Source organism: Symphalangus syndactylus, chromosome 5, assembly GCF_028878055.3.
Source record: "Symphalangus syndactylus isolate Jambi chromosome 5, NHGRI_mSymSyn1-v2.1_pri, whole genome shotgun sequence".
Taxonomy (NCBI): domain Eukaryota; kingdom Metazoa; phylum Chordata; class Mammalia; order Primates; family Hylobatidae; genus Symphalangus; species Symphalangus syndactylus.
In genome coordinates, this window is record NC_072427.2 from 61,750,061 (window position 1) to 61,769,330 (window position 19,270).

General features: G+C 37.8%; 1 protein-coding gene and 1 pseudogene across 4 annotated transcripts in view; one reads left to right on the forward strand and one right to left on the reverse strand.

The window, feature by feature from the left end:
- Positions 1 to 19,270, forward strand: part of CDIN1 (CDAN1 interacting nuclease 1) — a 232,304-nt gene that overhangs the window by 209,947 nt on the left and 3,087 nt on the right. The gene's annotated exons all lie outside the window — the stretch shown is intronic.
- The window catches only part of LOC129482612 (casein kinase I-like), a 31,275-nt pseudogene continuing 12,112 nt past the window's right edge, over positions 108 to 19,270 (reverse strand).

Consider the following 19,270-nt stretch of genomic DNA (forward strand, 5'->3'; position numbering starts at 1 on the left):
TCAGAAGGTGAAGTCAGCAAAATGTGAAATATCTGAATATCTCAATTGGTTTCAAAACAAAATTATTACTTAAATATATTTTAATAATGCCTAGCAATTATATCAAATTTGTAGCATTTAAACACTGAATAATTATCATGTTTTTTTTTTATCTCTATATACAAGATAAGATGCAAATTGTAAGGACTCATTTGATAAATATAATAGGGATTATAGGGTAAAATGGTTCACCAAAACTTTCCAGGGTTCCTCGGTAAACTCTGAACAAGAAATCAGAAGACCTTCATCCTAATAACTCCGGTGTCTTGCCATAAGTCTCTGGGAAGTCACTTAGTTTCTTTGAATACTTTATCCTCCTAAATAATGGACTCGCATTTTCTAGAAAGCATAAAGTGCCGTACAAGTGTAAATTGGAAGAATTGTGTTGGTCCACACATAAAATACACTAACACTAATAATAGCTGATGAGCTTTAAAAACAATCGCAAAAACATCTCATAATGTTTTAAGAAAGTTTACGAATTTGTGTTGGGCCACATTCAAAGCCATCCTGGGTCACATGCAGTCCGTGGGTTGGACAAACTTGCTCGAGACTGACTGTCCCTAGTGCATCCATTCCCTGCATAATTACTGTCATTTAACTTTGGGTAATTTATGTACATTTGTCCAAAGAAACTGACACCCGCCACTCACACAAGCAAGTTGAGGAGTTCCAAAATTGCAGACCATTTTCTTGAGCTAATTATGTTCAATCCTTTAGAGTAAACAAATATACAAACATTTTAAATAAAATTTAATCAGATTATGGTAAACACTTTGGAAAAGAAGGTAGGCATTGAGTCAATATATATACTCTAAATCTTCTGCAACCTTCCTAGTTTTTCAAGATGTGTATTTTGTTAAAAAATTAATGGGTGAAGGAAGTCTGAAAAAAAGGTTGGTCAACAGGTACGAAGTTACTATGACATAGGAGGAATAATTTCTGGTGTTCTGTTGCACATTAGGGAGACAGTGGTTAACAGTAAGGTATACTTGTTACAAAATAGCTAAAAGAGAGGCTTAAGACAAAGTCCAAACATCACACCATGAGTCTAAAAGGCTTCCTCTTAAAATTATGCCCCACACATGATGTCCTTCCTCCTCGTGAAAGTTATTATTTCCATCCTCTTCTGAAATGTCTGTTCTTGTGCTGGAAGGTTTGAGAGCAGCAACTGACTATCTAAAGACATTATAGTAAAGAATCTTCAAAATTGACATGGGGCTAGTGAGGCCTACCAAAGTCAGTCCTAGAAACCATTGAGTAATCTTGAGTGAGATAAAAGAATTCGTCTTTCAAATGGTGGCTGTTGGTCTGTTTCAGTAAAACTAATGCTTGGTCCATAAATAAGCCTAAAGGGTGTTAAAAATGTCGGGAGCTGTGGGTGATTGATCTATGTTGGGTATATCATGAAAATAGACTGAAGCCACAAGGGTTGCTTCCCTGTGGAAATCGTGGTGGTAAATTGCCATATGTGTCCCCGTTATGGACCTAGCTGATCTGATTGTGGATATAACAACTTTACAGACTGGACTTTTGGTCTCTCGAGATCTCCAGTGTCTTTCTATGAAGTCTAATAAATAAAATAGAACCTTGCTTTTCAGCCTCAAGCACAGAACTTAGCAGCGAATTGGAACTGTTGCCAGCAATCTTTCCCAGCTCTAAACTCTAAATGCACCTTTTCCAGAGTTGTTACTGTTCAGAAGTCTGGCTAGAACTATATTTGTGTTAACCTAAAAGGTAAGGAAGGTACGCCAGTGTTGCAGTCTTGCATATCACAAAGGTTGTGGTGACCCAAACGTACTGTTAGACTAAAGGTACAAGTTTTGTTGTTCGGCAGCAGAGTAGAGTGACTATCGTTAACAGCAATGTATTGTATATTTTAACGTAGCTAGAAAAGAGGGCCTGAATTGTTCCCAACACATAGAAATAAATACTTGAGATGATAGATACCCTAAATTCCCTGACTTGATTATTACACATTCTACGCATGTAACAAAATGTCACATGTACTCCATAAATGTCTAAAATATTATGTATCAATTTTAAAATATATTAAAGGTTGAGATGACCAGTTTAAACTAAAAGGGAAAAGTTCCAGGTCATTTTCCTCTAAAATATTCCAGCAAATTCCCTGGGAGAAAAAAACATAAAGCATGAAAAGCAATTAACTTTAACTTTACTCTGACTGTGCCAGTCAGCACCAATGGCTCTCTTTCTTGTTTTAAAACAACAACTTTAGGTTCGGGGATATATGTGCAGGCTTGTTATATAGGTATGCTTTTGTCACAGGAGTTTGTTGTACAGATTACTTCATCACACAGGTACTAAGCCTAGTACCCGATAATTATTTTTTCTGATCCTCTCCCTCCTCCCGCTCTCCACCCTCGAGTAGGTCCCAGCGTCTGTTGTTCTCCTCTTTGTGTCCTTGAGTTCTCATCATTTACAATGGCCCTCTTTCTTGAGGAAGTAGGAAAGCTCGTCAAATGAACAAAGGCAAATGAATTAGTAAAGCAAACAATAGCAGTTTTTTCAAATCATTCAGTCCATCTTATATCTGCCATAAGGTTTGACATCCAAACTAGACCTACACAAAATAGCTATGCAAAGATACTCTGCCTGACTTTTCTCTGTATTATTCAGCTATTTAACAAATATTTATTTAGTGTCTACTATGTGCCATTAACCACTAAATGCCAGGTAATAATGAAGTCGACGAGACGCTTGCCTGCATAGCACAAACTATCTAGTGGAGGAGATAAACATTAAACGCAAATAAATATATAATTGTAACATCTTTAAACTTACAGTTTGGCAACAACAGAAAAGTCTTTTTACCATTTTTTTTTCTGAACTCCTTAGAATCATAAATCTTATAAGTCTGCATAAAGGCCATACATCCATATAGGTTTTATTATAGCATATATTTGTAGAGGCATAAGTATCTCATTAAAAATAAATTTAAAACCTAGTTACTGTTTATGGAAGACACTGGACATAATATTAGGAATCATTGTTATTTAGTATCTAGTATTGAATGAGTATTTGGACTCAACCAGTTCTCATAGCTGGTTAGGCATATTTATCTTCCTGTTTCCTTCAACAAGTGTTTCTTTTAAAAGTGATCATCGATGTATTTTTGCAGTGGTCCTTTCTATAATGGAGTTGGAAGGGGTTTTCTCTGCATTTGGTGTATTATATTTTACTAGGCTGACAGGGACTACACCTACATCAACAACTTCACACAAAGTAGGGCCTTTTGTAAGCATGAGATGCTCACAGAGTACTTCAAATATTATCTTGCATTGGCCTTAGCCTGGTCTGTTAGTTCAGGCCCTAAAAATAAACACATATTAATCAGCTAATGGCAGCATGCGCAGACCAGCACGCAGGGACCTCAGTCTAACCTCATGCAATAGCTTGTCTTATGTCACCCAGGATGAGGCAGTTTGCAGCCAGGAATGCCTCTAAAAGAAAGACAGTCACAAGCTTAACTAAATGTTTAAAATAACCTTCTCACTCCTCTTTACATTGACAGATTGCTTTCAACTCAGTGAAATCAAACCGCAGCTCCAGCCCTGGTGGCTCTGTGGGGCCATCTTAGAGCCATAGAGTTTGTAAAGTAAAACTGCAGGTTGTCAGAGCATCCAAGTGTAGCTCTCTCTTGTCTTGTTTTTCATCAAAAAACAATCAGAAGGGAACTCACTCCTGGAAGTCCTTATCTCCATAAAATTCAGCTAATGACTCCTGTTAAGTTAAATAAAGTTTCTGTGTAACTCACTAAGGAAACTGTTACCCGTTCACCTAGTGCCCGCAGACTTCTCAAAGAATACAAATCAGGGGAACCCTGTGGAGCTGGGCTGTGAATGTTTATATACACATACTTTGTCCCAACGACTCCGGAAAGTTGAGCCCTCAGTATAGTTTTCAATTTTTTTGAATGACAGTCTTTTTTCTGTATGGAGTGGAAATGAGGTGGGGCTGAGTGGGGGAGGGTGGATTTGTTTTAATGTACACTTTTCTTGAATCTGTTTATCCCCAAATAAGTGAGCTGCAGTAGATACTTTGGTCCAGCATAAAGCAAATATTTAGCTCACAGATTCCATGCAGAAACATGGCCCAGAATATTTGGGTTTCAAGAAAGAGGATCACCCTCAGGCGAAGGGCTCCTTTGTACTTGATAGGATCGGGCCCGCCAAGCACCTTGGTCTGCTATACCGTGCCCTTCCGGTCCTCATCAGCCCCATTCCCACGCCACCTTCAAGCTGTGTCCTGCATGGCCATGATCCTTCTTTCTCCTGAACTTTCCTGCACCATCCTGAAAGTCCCCCTGATCTTTCTCTCCACTCGATCTGCATGTGCCTCTTCCTTGAAGTATCTCCCCCATCTCACCCACTCAGTGAACTTTGACTTCAAGACTGAACCCAGAGATCACCTCCCCTCTGCTCAGAGCCTTGCCAGGTTAAGAGTTAAGTGCTTCCTTCTCTGAGCTACCCCAGGGCCTTCTGCATAGCTCTCTTAACAACCTTTCTGTTTTTCTCACACACTCAACTTTTTACCTGCTTGTCTCCCTTACTACTGAGAGTCCCTGAAAGACAGGAGCTGGGTTCATGCTATCTTTGCCTCACCAAAACATGGCCTCCTTTTCAGGGAAGCAGAAGGTATTCCTGGCCCTATTCTGCAGTGAGGGTGAGGGGGAGAGAGCATTACAAGCTGACAAGAGCACTATACTAGAAGTAAGTAGAGCCAGGTCCATGCTGTCAGTCCCTCCCATGTGATCTTAAGCAAGTCACTAGACCTCAGAGAGCCTCCATCTCTTCAGCTGTCCTATCAGAATAATGCATTTTTTGGGGATTAGATAAATTACTGTACACTTTTTGAAAGTATTTTAAGAACTGTGAAGCATTCCTCTCCTCATCACTTGAAGAATAGAACCAGAGTTCACTAAAGCTTATCCTGCCCTTTGGCTCCAGCCCTGCAATTTTCTGTACTCAGGCATGAGCCTTCAACTGTTTCTTTAGAAGGCAAAGTTTTTGTTTCCTTAACTTGGTATTGATTTCCTGCCATTGTCTGATAAAAAGCAGCTTCGTTAATCGCAAGAAAACAAAGAGTTTGGGCAGCTTTAGAAATTGCCACTTAGCCACTGGGCTTCCTAAAACCCGATTGTGTGATCCCCACTCTGCCTCAAAGGCCAGCTTCAGTGTCCCAATGCTTTTCCATGTTCTTTTTGCAAGTGTGGTGCCCAACAGTAACCATCATCTGTTTTGCTAGTTATCTGTTTACATTATCTTCTTCCCAGAGACTTTATTAGTTAAAAATGCTCTTCTATTTTCTGTTGTTGCTTTTTTATTATTTTCTTACTGTGGTGAAAAAAAAAGCACGTAATATTAAATATGCCATCATAACTATTTTTTTTTTTTTTTTTTGGAGATGGAGTCTCGCTCTGTCACCCAGGCTGGAGTGCAGTGGTGCGATCTCGGCTCACTGCAAGCTCCGCCTCCCAGGTTCACTCCATTCTCCTGCCTCAGCCTCCCCAGTAGTTGGGACTACAGGTGCCCACCAATTCACCTGGCTAATTTTTTTGTATTTTTAGTAGAGACGGGTTTCACTGTGTTAGCCAGGATGGTCTCAATCTCCTGACTTCGTGATCCACCCGCCTCAGCTTCCCAAAGTGCTGGGATGACAGGCTTGACGTCATAACTATTTTTAAGTGTACAGTCTTAAGCATGTTTACATTTTTGTGCAACAGATCTGTAGAACTTTTATCTCGCAAAACAAACTCCATACTCATTAAACACTAATTTCTCCTTTCTCCTACCCTTGGCAACTACCTTTCTACTTCCTCTTTTTATGATTTTGACCCCTTTAGATACTTTGAGTGAAAGCATACAGTATTTGTCGGTTTATGACTGGCTTATTCCATTTAGCATAATTTATATCTTGGGGTTCAATCATGTAGCATGTGACAGGATTTTCCTCTTTTTTAAGACTGTGTAATATTCCATTGTACATGTATATTACATTTTCTTTATCCATTCATACATCTATCAATGGACATTTGGGTTGCTTTGTTCTTTCTCTTTTTAAAAAGCAAATATTAAAACAAAGATGAACTATTAAACTTGGCAAGATTTCAAAATGCTCCTAGTCTAAAATCAGCATATCAAAAAGATATCTGCACCTCTATGCAGCACTATTCACAATAACAAAGATACAGAATCAACCTAAGTGTCCATCAGTGGATGAATGAATGAAGAAAATGTGTATGTATACACAATAGAATACCATTTGGCCATAAAAAAAGAGTAAAGCCATGTCATTTGCAACAACATGGATGGAACTGGAGGTTATTATGTTAAGTGAAATAAGCCAGGCACAGAATAACAAATATCACGTTTTCGTTCATATATCGGGGCTTCAAAAGTTGATCTCATGGGGGTAAAGAGTAGAGTGATAGCTACCCAAGGCCGGAAAGAGTGTGAGTTTAAGAGGGTGGGTGGATGAAGAGAGGTTGGTTAATGGGTACAAACATACAGTCAGATAGAGGAATAAGTTCTAATGTTCAATAGCAGAGTAGGGTGACTGTAGTTAACAAAAGTGTACTGTGTATTTCAAAATAGCTAGAAGAGAAAACCTAAAGTGTTCCTAACACATCAAAGTGATAATTATTTGAGGTAATGGATACCCTAAATTCTCTGGATCATTACACATTCTATCACATGTACCCTATAAATACACAAAATTTTATATACCAATAAAAGTAATAAAAATGTTTTAAGTTTTTGGTCTAACAGGAAATGTATTCAGGATGGTACAATGAAACTTCATTGCCCTGAAATTGGTGTATGCAGCCCTTCTTTGTTGTATGAACTAGACTTAAATGTTCAAACAGGCACAGCAGTGTCATGTTATTAACAACAGAAACGTATATTTAAATAACATTTAAGTCACTGACATCACCAGGATTTTCTGTCTGGTCTCTTTTAAAGTAGAGTTTCTCCTGGTCTCATGAAGCTGGTCAGCTCTTGTTTTTATTTATTTTTATTAGTATTTATTATTTTTATTTATATAGTCTCACTCTGTTGCCCAGGCTGGAATGCAGTGGGGCAGTCATAGCTCACTGCAATCTCGAACTCCTGGGCCCAAGCAATCTTCCCATCTGAGCCTCCCAAAATGGTGGGATTACAGGAATGAACCTCTGCACCTGAACTAGCTCTTATTTTTCAAGGCAGAAATGACCATGTGAAACGGTTCTTCCTGCTCTCTAGCTCGAAGAAACATCTTACCTAGTTATAAATTTAGGAAATTTTCTGACCTAGTTTACTCACACTTCCTACCCCTCAGTTTTGCGTTACAAATTTTCATCCTGGGTAAAGTATGACCTAGTACTGCCTTTGGTTAGTACTTTACAGATAACAGTTTTCTTTTTCCTACTGAGTTCATTTCCAGATCTCTGGACAGAGATCTTGTCTACTCATGGAAAGATTTGTGGTGGGGATTCAGTGGAGAAGAGTTCAGAAAATTTCTTTATTAGGTTCTACTGTTGGGTGGGGTTTTTGGAATCAGGCAACAATGAACATATACAGATTCAATTGTTATGAAGTTTATTTATTCTCCAATCCACCTTGAACTTCAGGGCAGAAATGCTATTCTATTCACTTTATAGATAGAGAAATCTTGGGGCTATGCCAGGAAAATAAACCTGGAGTAGTCAGTCATGGATTAGCTGCAGGGGCATTAAATTTACTAGAATGCCTTACTCTCACTGTGTTTAGGAGGTAACCAAATAGAAAAAAATTACAAAGCCCAGAACTGCAGAATGACTCACAAAACCTCAGAATGACAGGTAAGATATTTTCCACCACACAGACCCTCAGCACAACCTGAATCAAGTGCAGGATGGCCTCCCAGCCCCGTCTAGCACTGGCATCCAGTCCCCTACCAGGCATCTGTCTGCTCATGCAGTCAAGCCTCTTCTGTTCACCTCAGTGCCCTGTCAGGAACCATCCTCTGGAGTTGGACCAGTGTGCCTTTTTACTCCCTAAACAGAGCATCCCTCTTCGTTTGGAAATGTCTCTGGCTCAGAACTTCATCTTGCAGATCCAGCATTAATTAAGCTATGCCTTTAAAATATAATCAGGTACCATCTTTACAGACTTAAAATTTCTAACTATAAAGTTGACCTTTGAAGTTCACATATTTGCATTTTCCTTTTGCTGAGCTTAATTTTCTATTTTGCTATTTGATTGTACATGACTCTTTGAAGAAAAGGCAGAGTATAAATACATTAAAAGCCACACAACCAACATATAGAAACTGTAAGATTCTCACTTTCTTAAAGGAGCACTATTGAAAATGGTGCAAAGATCATTTTGTAGAGTTTGTATGTTACGGAAAAGTAGAGCTGTGAAGAACACAGATGCCTGCTGAACCTGGGAATGACATAGGCATTGTAGGGATGGCATTTGTGGTTCAATGAGTGCAAATCCATGTGTCATACACAAATACAGTTCACTTTAATAGTTTGCTATCTCTTCACTCATCTTAAACACCTTAAGGTATTTGGAAAGGGAGGAAGAAATAAAACAGATGAACCTGCTGAGATATGGCCAGGAACAGTAGTACTTCATTTTGATTGATGTTTTTACAGCCTTATCTTCTAGATAAAAGCGACTGTAAACAAAAGCCTACCTAAACTGATTGTATTTAAAGGAAGCAAGAGCCACCTGTGTGCAGCAGTTGGCTCCCAAGTGCATAGTTTTTCCTCCTAGCAGCCAATTCCTGCCGCTCCCAGCCTTGCAGCCACCACTTTAACCCTCAGTAGTGTTACTTCCGGGGACTAGTACCCTTGGTTTCTACCACGCTTTAAACCACAGCATCATCTCCCCCTTAATATCCTAGACAGAATATGTTCCTACCCGCAATCCCAGCAATCTTGCACTTCGCTCTTCAGAAGTGTACAACTTGGACATATTTTTAAGGCTCATTTTCTTACCTTTAAAAATGACTTTCCATGGCCCGGCATGGTGGCTCATGCCTGTAATCCCAGCACTTTGGGGGGCCGAGGCGGGCAGATCACCTGAGGTGAGGAGTTCAAGACCAGCCTTGCCAACATGGTGAAACCCCGTCTCTACTAAAAATACAAAAATTAGCTGGGCATGGTGGCGCATGCCTGTAGTCCCAGCTACTCAAGAGGCTGAGGCAGGAGAATCATTTGAACCTGGGAGGTGGAGGTTGCAGTGAGCCAAGATCACACCACTGCACTCCAGCCTGAGCGACAGAGCAAGACTCCAGCTCAAAAAAAAAAAAAAAAAACAAACTTTCCTTCATTATATAGTAGAGAGTTATTAGCCAAAAAAAAAAAAAAAAATTATTTTCCGAATGAGTAATAGCACTCACATCTTCTTCTAGGGCAAGGGACTGTAGAGTGATATTCATTTGTGTATTCATATATCCACTCAACAGATATGTATTGGCTGACTCCTATGTGCCACTGAAATACAAGCTGCCCTCATGAAGCTTACATTTTAAAAGTGTTTGATAACTGCAAGGCCAGGTTATCCATAATTTTTGAAGACCCATTTTTAAATTCATTTTTCCTTATCTGATCATTTTTTCTAATGATCTAGACATTTCTAACTTCTAATTTATTTTTTCCCCTTTCTGGCATTTGCCTTCATGAATCTGCAAAATTGGGATGTTTTGCTTTTGGGGACTAGGTTGGCTAGCCAAAGAGATTTTCCTTATCATTAAATATTTCTTGTGAATAAGAGAAAAATTTAACTGCCCATTTAGAGTGAGTTGGGATCTGACATACCAAAGCATTGTGTCACATTTGGTTAATGATAGATTTATAGGGCAAACATGTATCAGCCTTAATCCTTCAGTTACTTGACTTTGCCAAGGATGAAATTCCAATAATTTTTTATTTTAAGCAGACTTTTATATATCCAAAACCCATAAATCTCTTTGTTCCTTGAGATAAACATCTGACCGAACTCTGGGTTACCCTGTGATCCTTTGAGAACTATGCCAAGGAAAAAGAAACTCCATTCCCTCTGTTAGCGAATAATTAAGGGCTACTTGAAAAAGACATATTTTGGGTAAGCAATATTTATATAGTCTTTTCCATTTTATAATGTGTTTCTAATTTCTAATATTCAGAAAGTTAGAAATGGAAAGTTCAGAAATCACCTCAAAATTCATCAGAGCAAGTCTGATGGTTGATTAACTGGCAAACACCAAAATGGACTGCACCACTGTCAGCCAGGCCTTGCCAACTCCATGATCACTATCCATTATGGTTGTCATATCAATTATAAATTCTCTGGCATCAAACACTAAATCAGCTGAAATGATGGGTTTGCCTTTGGCGTGTTTCCCTGGGGAAATAACTGAGAAAACGTAATAATTCACACAACCAATTTTGTTAAAACACCCCCAACTTTTGGAAGAACGCTGGGGTATAAATTCTAGATCGATGGACATGATTTGCACCCAGTGTCCACATGAAGTATTCTCTCGTTTTAGTACTTAAGTGTTTTCAAAGTAAACATAACCTCGGGTAAATACTTTGTTACTCTTAGGGTTTCTATGTCTTTTGCTGTGTTTGCTGTCTCTCTCTTCCCATTTGAGAAGGTGTTCTGTCTTCTCCATGCATCCTGTTTGTTTGAAACAGAACCACAGCTATTGTCCTGAAACTCATCCTCCCGTTTCCCAGTGAAATCATCTCAATATGCTTCTGACCCCATCATCCCTCTATGTCTCTCGGGACCCCTAACCTCACCTTTCCCTCCCCTCAAAAATGGATGTATCATGGAGAAAGTTTAAAGGGCTGATATGTGAATAAATACAACATAGTTGAATAGTTGCCTTTTCCAGGAAGACTTCTAGAATCATTGTCATTGCTCTAATTAGTCTTTTACTGTGAACCCTTTGGCATTTTGTTTATTCAAGTGATATAGTTTACTCTGAAAATGTGAAGAGATTGATTACTATGTTAAGCAATTTATGGAGAGGAGCTTTTCTTCTGTGACTTGTGCTCTATGCAAGATGGATAGACAAGCTTGTATGTAGATTCTTATAGGTAAATGCAGAGGGGCTGACCCAATCCAGGAGTAAACATTTCTTCTAGAAAACAGAGACTAAAGACAACAGATTAAAGACAAAATCACTTCTGCCTTTGTTTTCTATTATAATCTTCTGAGAAAAGATTTACAACAGGCTAGAAAGATTATAAATATAGCATCTATGGGCCGGGCACGGTGGCTGACGCTTGTAATCCCAGCACTCTGGGAGGCCGAGGCGGGCGGATCACGAGGTCTGGAGATCGAGAACACGGTGAAACCCCGTCTCTACTAAAAATACAAAAAAATTAGCCGGGCGTGGTGGCGGGCGCCTGTAGTCCCAGCTACTCGGAGAGGCTGAGGCAGGAGAATGGCGTGAACCCGGGAGGCGGAGCTTGCAGTGAGCCGAGATTGCGCCACTGCACTCCAGCCTGGGTGACAGAGCGAGACTCCGTCTCAAAAAATAAATAAATAAATAAATATAGCATCTATGTATATCCAATATAGGACAGAGCAAAGTAGAAATTAAGTACTTTTTCAGGTAATTTAACATGGACGTGAAAATATCAAGGTATAAAATCACCATGGAGAATTTCAGAGTGTTGTGGTTGTATATTTATATACATTTACATTTTTATTCAAAATAACATTTTCTTTGTGGCATAAAGGCCCAAAGTGAATCAGTATTTATAGTTTTTACTTTTTTATTTTCAAAATTATAGAAAGTAAGTTGTTTCAAAGAGATAAAGTTGCACTTTTCATAGCCAACATGCATAGATTGAGTGAGAATACTCATAACTAGGTTCTCTTTCTTTGGTCATTTCAGTCTGCAAATACAGACCTGGCAAGGAAAGAAAAAGTAGATGAAACAACCAAGTTATCATATTTTAACTTCATTTCTACAAAAAAAGAATATTTGTATTGTATATTAAATTGACCATAGTGCCAGAACCTTATGATGTTATATTACATGATCACTAATCTATTATTATTGTACACATATTTACACGCAGGCATAAATAAATATACACATACTTCGCATATAAACATGTGCAAGCATATTTCACTTGGACTGAAAGGTTATTTACAACTCTATCTGGATATACATACAACAGTGATTAACAAGTGCATAACCAATCTACAACACGCAGATTAAAACTAAATAAACAGTGTAAGAGTTTATTTTAAAACAATTACAAGATGTTTTATGTTTCTCCTTCATCGTGAACTATGTGTTTGAAAATGCACTCTTCATAAAAACCACATGCAAGTCTTTTTGATGGTGAAACAATCGACTTCCAACGGCCACATGTCTGCACACATCCTCAGAAGATAGCACAGACCCCACACAGCAACTCAAAATGAGAAAGAAAAAAAGAAATATATACATGATTATTATACATATATATGTGTGTGTCTATATATATATAAATATATATAAATATATATATAAATATATATAAATATATATAAATATATATATAAATATATATAAATATATATAAATATATATATAAATATATATAAATATATATAAATATATATATATAAATATATATATAAATATATATAAATATATATATAAATATATATATATAAATATATATAAATATATATAAATATATAAATATATAAAATAAATATATATATATTAATATATAAATATATATTATATATATAAATATACATAAATATATATTATATATATAAATATACATAAATATATATTATATATATAAATATACATAAATATATATAAATATATAAATATATATAAATATAAATATATATAAATATATAAAATATATATAAATATATATAAATATATAAAATATATATAAATATATAAATATATAAATATATAAATATATAAATATATATAATATATAAATATATATAATATATAAATATATAAATATAAATATATATAAATATATATATATGATTCTCTGCTGTTCTTGTTTTAGAGAAGTAGTTTTTTATTTGCCTATGAGTGAAATAAAAAATTTGAGCTAGGAACAAAGGTTTCTATATGTTTTTATTGTTTGATGAAGACCCTCATGAACAAGAAACTTGACTAAAATTATCAGATCATTCCGTAGTCCACTTGTCATCCTTCAATTGAGAATTGTTTGTTTCATTGACTAGATGCAGATTTATATTGTAGGACTCTACTGCACTGAGAATCCTTGTTTATGCAATTATGGTAATTCAGCTCATTGGGAAGAAAAGTATTAGGTCAATTTCAGGAGTTTCCGTGATCATAGGTAGAGAGACAAATTGTGTAGTAGTACATAAATTCCACACCTTTCACCGTCTTATTACCAAAAGAGATGTAAAAGCATACTAGTTTAAAAAATATATGTAGTGGTTTTCTCATAGAGCTGAAAACATGGGTAAGCCAAGTTAATGGCACAAACATAAGATGCATCTGTATATTAGAGGTATTTTAGGAGCAAAGCTGGGCCTTTGGGGCATACTGTATCACCCTGTTTAACAAGTCTGAACCTTCTTTCCTGGGAAAACAAATCTCTACCTCATACGCTCACTTAGACCCGTTGCTTCCCTCAGTTTTCCTCATAACTTATTCCAGCTGTTTATTTCCATTTATATGAACAAGCTGTGGCAGTGTTCTGGATTTACTCCTCTTCCCTCATGTTTAGATTCTGCCCCATAACTTCTGAAGCCCTTCACAGCATGAGACATTTCTCTTCTCTGAACTTTATGTAGTGATTCTGTAATTCTCATTCCCTAGCTTACTTCCACCTGTTTGTCAAAGGTTTTAAATATGCTCCCTCAAATGTAATTATTTTCATTTCTTTTGCCAGAATTATGGGTTGCTTTTCCATCTACTTCCTAAATGTGGTGATACTTAAATTGAAATAAGTAGCCAGATAAACTTTTTAGTGTGAAACTATTGACATCAAACTTAGAGTTATTCCCTGTGTAGAGAGGTGGATCCCAACTCATATACTGGGGTTTTGATCAGTTGCCTTGCTTCTGGACCCCTGCTTGCCTATTACCTATCCAGGTGTGGTAAATATTTTTCAGAGTCAAATGACTGTTATAAAATGCTATATAAACACCAGGTATAATGAGACAGTAGAGCATAGTAGTTACAAGGGTAAGCCATAGAGCCAGGCGGCTTGGGTTCGAAACCTGGCCCTTTTTGGGCCCCAGTTTCTTCATCTGTAAAATAAGGATAGTCATAGTGCCCTCCTCATAGGGTGACAGTGAGTACCAAATTAGTCTGTACATGTAACAGTTCTTGAAACACTGCCTGCTCAGTAAATGTTAGTTACCTCTTTGTTGTTGATTACTGAGATCTTATTTTATATGTACTTAGCATCTTTATAGACATAATGATTGGTCAAGGGCTTCCTGAAATCTATGGAGATCTAGAAGCTCAGCTGGCTTCAGGAAACCAGTGAGGGGTTATTGGGGTTAATTTAGCAAGATGATATCTAATAGTATGATTCGAAACCTCTAAATTCCTTCATCTACCTTTCTTTTCAACAGTCTCTGAAGAGGATGCCTTGAGGAAAAGTATAACAATAGAAAGTTAATAATCTTCTCCATTCTCCATAAGTAAAAATGCCTCATCCTAGTAATTCCTGCATTATAGGATAGTGTTAGAGGCGTGGCAAGAAAAGGGGAGTATTTAGTTTTATACTTTAAAAAAAAAAGAGTAAGCAAGTTCTTCCTGAATTTGGGGAGCCAAATTTTCTGTCTGAACCACTGAGTTTCTCAGAGAGTTATAGGAAACCTTGAACAGAAAGACACTTGTATCATATTCTGTCCAACATTCACAATCTGGAATCCTCAGGGCTTATCTGAGGATAGCTAGATTTTTCTCCAAAACTAAGAATTTACTCACTGAAGTACCATTTTTAAAACATTCTTGGTGATAATCTTTTAAAAATACATTAACAGCTTTCACTGCCTTTTTTTAAACTGAACAAAATGTAAGCAGCATTTGTGTTTCCTGCACTGTCCTCAACACCTGTTGAGATCGACAAAGCCTGCTAGCCCCAACACAAAACAGCCGGGGACTCTCACAGTTGGGGCATTTTGATGTCTGTCTTCACTGCTTGCCAGCAGGAATTCACCTTGACTGACAAAGTGTTCTCCCTGTAACCAACTCCTTCAAATATGTAGCTTCAGGAACCCAATAACCAAGTTTACCAAAACAATAGAACTGGAGAAAATATGGGGAATTCTTTATTTTATGTACCCTTAGATATGCAGCAAGGAGGAGTATTGGTGTATAGTGGAAGTTAGGAGCCAAGGAGCTCAGTTGGTGTACCTGGCACTGATCCTCGGCATCAGGAAGTGACAGAGAACAGTGGGGACTGTGGCAGTCCTGTGAACCTAGGTTATATCTGAAGGGGGCAGCTGTTACTTATCTTCAGTTGCTTGTTGCCAGATTGATTAGTTTCTCAAAAGAAGCTCAATACGCAGGATTTTGTGTAAACATTCCCAATTTGTATGCATTGGTTCAACTTTTTAAAATTAATGAAAGCCCAGCCTTGATTTAATAGATCTACTGATGTCACTATTTTGCAAGGCCGCTCACTCCATGTTTTTGAAAGTTTCAGTTATAGAAAAAATTTTATTTGTGTGAAATCAAAATGTAATTCTTGGCTACTTACAAGCATTGTCCTAAGTCTGCACTTGAGAGCTACAGCATGAATCAAATCCTTCCTCCATAAGAGCACTCTCAAAATCAGAACATGATGAGTGTGTTAGTGAACCTTAACTGTTCATTTCTAAATCAGACATACTCTTATTCTAACCATTCCTCAAATATCCTAGGATTCTCCTTTGGTTGACTTTCAAACTGGAGACATTCCCCTTAAAATATGACACCAGAACTCTCCAAAATGCCCTATGTGTGGCTTAACCATTGCAAAGGACACTGACTCTCTTTTTCTGGTTAAAGTCTAACATTCTATCACCCTGTTTAGTAAACGGATCACTGCCTCATAGTGAGTGCCTCACAAACTGCCTTGGTTCTAAAACTGGTTCCTCCACTTTTTAGCTGTGAGACCTTAGGCAATCTACTTAATTGTTCCATGCCTTGGTTTTTTTACTTGTAGAACAGGGATAACAATTGTACCAACCTCATGGAGTTGGCATACAAATTAAGTGGTTCGATATATATAAAGTGCTTCTATATATATTAAAGTGCTTAGAACAGTGTTGGGCTTATAGTAAGTGGGGTGAAAGTGTTAATAATGAACACTGTTGTAACTATATTATTTTCATTATAACCTGTAAGTATGCCACTAGTGTGCTCACTCTGGTCATTAATAAAATTGCCATGCCGAGGCAATGGCTGACCCCTGCCTGCACCCCTGTCTCTAGACTCGCACTGATTCAATAACCAGTGCAAAGCTGTCTGATCATCTTAGTGCTAACCTTGTATTGCCCATCTTGTCCTTGAGGGTATCTTTCATGTACCAGGCACTGTGTTAGGCATGGAGGACATGAATACAAATAAAACATGGTCTTTACCCTCAACAGGGTCCCAATATAACAGACAGATGGTGAAACAGAGGGATAATCACTAGGAAACAAGTATGCACAGAAGGGCCAGCTTTAGTTCCACCGTCTCTGACTGAATTTCTCTAAATACCCTAATAAATATGGAATGAAACCAGAGAATCACTTTTTTTTTTTTTTTTTTTTTTCAAGACAGAGTCTTGCTCTGTCACCCAGGCTGGAGTGCAGTAGTGCAGTCTCAGCTCACTGCAACCTCCGTCTCCTGGGTTCAAGTGATTCTCCCACCACAGCCTCTCGAGTAGCTAGGACTACAGGCGAGCACCACTACGCCTGGCTAATTTTTTTGTATTTTTAGTGGAGACGGGGTTTTCACCATGTTGGCCAGGCTGGTCTCAAACTCCTGACTTCAAGTGATCGGCCTGCCTCAGCCTCCCAAAGTGCTGGGATTACAGGCGTGAGCCACTGTCCCCAGCCGAGAAACACATTTTGAACATATTTATAAGGCGTCATTACTTATGAAAAACCTCATCTTTCTTGCCTTCGTGGTCTGTGATGGCTCTTGACTTTCACCTCCCATTTTTTCAAGGGGTATTTGTTGTTTTTGCTAATTTGGTGATATTTTATTTGCAAGCAAAATTACTTATTCAAACGTCATTCACATTCTAGTCTCTGCTTCCCAGGAGTCTTTAAAATCCATTGGGAGTCTTTGATCTTATTACTTGACCATGAGTATAGCAACCATAAAATTATAGTCAATTTAAAAAGTGTTTCCAGAATCAATTCAGATATCCATGGACACCCATTCCTGAGGGTCTCCCAGCTGGCAGGGAGGGCTGCAATCTCAGTAGCAGACCAACCTCTGCTGTGCACATCTCCTCAGACCCGAGGACTCTGTTTTCTTTTCAATGTTGTTAACAAAGTCTCTTTGATTTTTATTGGTCACAAAGGTTATATTTGCCTTCCCAGTGATCTCATTTTTGTCTAGTGGTGCCACAGTAAATGAGAATAGGCATCAAAAAGGGGAAATGGTTCAACCCAAAAGTCTGCATTTGACCTAAATAAAAATTTTCTAGGGTCCTATTTTACACCTCTTCTACCATTTTTGATTGCTTGGTATTTCAAATTAGCAACCAAAACTTCCCCTCCTGTTACTTCAGATAACCAAGAAATTGATTATATAAAGTTGCTTCATGTGGTCAGTCTCTTCATAAACAGGTAGGTTGCTGAAAGATTATCTCGTCAGCATCTGATAATCTCTGGATCCTGAGCTGTTGAAGAAGGCTCAGAAATGCACTGAAGTAGGTGCTGGGAATAAGGCCAGATCTTGTTCTGCCATTAAATTTCCAAACTTGTCACCCTCTAAAGTCCTTGTTGCTTTAGTCACCCAAAGACCACATAATTTGAAAGCCTATCGATGTCTATTTACAAAGGGACATTGTGTTTCCTCATTCTTAATTAGAGACATATTGTCAATCAGAGGTTTTGAGCTACATTGACAGAGGTAATGTTACCTAACCTAAACATAGTTCCATAAGAAACACAAAACTTAGGTAGACAGTAGAGTCTTATTAATGAATCCTACTCAAAATGTTCATAGATCTGTGTTGGTATCTTTAGGGAATCCTGGTTGTGAACCACTGCATGAAATGTTCAGGTTCACAATCTTGCAAAACCTTTTTGAGTTGCAGGAATATCTGTTGCCTCACAAGTGAAACAAGTCCATTTTCTTGAGCACTGAGGTGTTCCCCAGCCTGGCTTTTCTGCCTAGAAAATGCCATTTTTGTAAAGAGCTGTCATGCTTCGTGTCCTTTGGCTTATGATTTAGCTGTTCAAAGAAAGTGCAGGCTGCTCTCACTCGCTCAGTGCTGGTGATATGTGTTTTTGTTTTATTAAATCTTTAAAATACTGGGCTTGTTTTTTATGACCTCCATATATTTTGTTCTTCTCTGTGACTTGTTAGATTACAGTTTTTTTCTTCCTTTGTGAAAATATTAGTGCCTTTCTGAAGAACATCATGGTCTCCAGAATGGCTGTATAATAAAATGGAAGAATGTGTTGAGCTTAATGTTTGTTAGATCTGTCAAGGCCGTGACTCGGGGGTGCTTCACTGATGGGAAGGTTTGAGGCTTCTCAGACACGGTCCACGGAATCAAAAATCTTTCTGTTCTTGCCAGACTTGTTTTGACAAATCTGAGATCATTTGACACTAATCATAGAGCTCTTTGTATAAGGTACCAGTGGTTTATGTTCCAATTACAGACAAGTGTTTGTGATTAAAAGTTACTAAGAAACCCTCGGTTAAATGGAAGCAAGTTCTTCTGCAGGTGTGAGCTTCATCTTGTATGCATTTGAGCCTGGGACTCACACACTTGTGCACAGGTAGCCTAATTCCACTGACCTCAAAGGAATCTCTTCTTTGGGGATGCTGAGGAAGAAGAGAACATCTGCAGCTGATAAATCTCAGTAGGCCTGGTGCTCCAAGGCTTCTAATTAATTATACCCAGTTCCTACTTCTTCTAGAACAAGATCAAGTGATGAGCTGCCATCTCATGGTTCTGTACCTGCACAGAGGGGACTCCCAAAGTTTTAAATGATCTTGAATACAACTTGGCTACCCCACTAATGTGGATCCCCAAATAAACCAGGCCGTGACATCCAATTGA